The sequence below is a fragment of the Myotis brandtii genome, unplaced genomic scaffold (assembly GCF_000412655.1).
Source record: "Myotis brandtii unplaced genomic scaffold, ASM41265v1 scaffold687, whole genome shotgun sequence".
NCBI lineage: Eukaryota > Metazoa > Chordata > Mammalia > Chiroptera > Vespertilionidae > Myotis > Myotis brandtii.
In genome coordinates, this window is record NW_005370687.1 from 1878982 (window position 1) to 1879349 (window position 368).

A 368-nucleotide genomic window follows, 5' to 3' on the forward strand; every position below is an offset into this window, starting at 1 on the left:
ATATTTTATTGATTTTAGAGAGGAAGGGAGGAGAAAGAGATAGAAACATCAATGATGAGAGATAATCATTGATTGGCTGCCTCCTGCATGCCCCCTACTGGGAATGAAGCCCCAAATTCAGGCATGTGCCCTGACCAGGAATTGGACTGGGAATTGAACCATGAATTCCTGGTTCATAGGTCGAGGCTCAACCATTGAGCCACACCAGCTGGGTGAATGGCTGGGGTTTTTTGTTAATCCTTGCCCAAAGATTTGGTTATTTATTTATTTATTTATTTATTTTTTTCCGGTAATCATACTACCCAGAGAGAACCATTCTTAATACCATATAAAGGTATGTAAACATGTTTTATTTATTTTTTTTATTA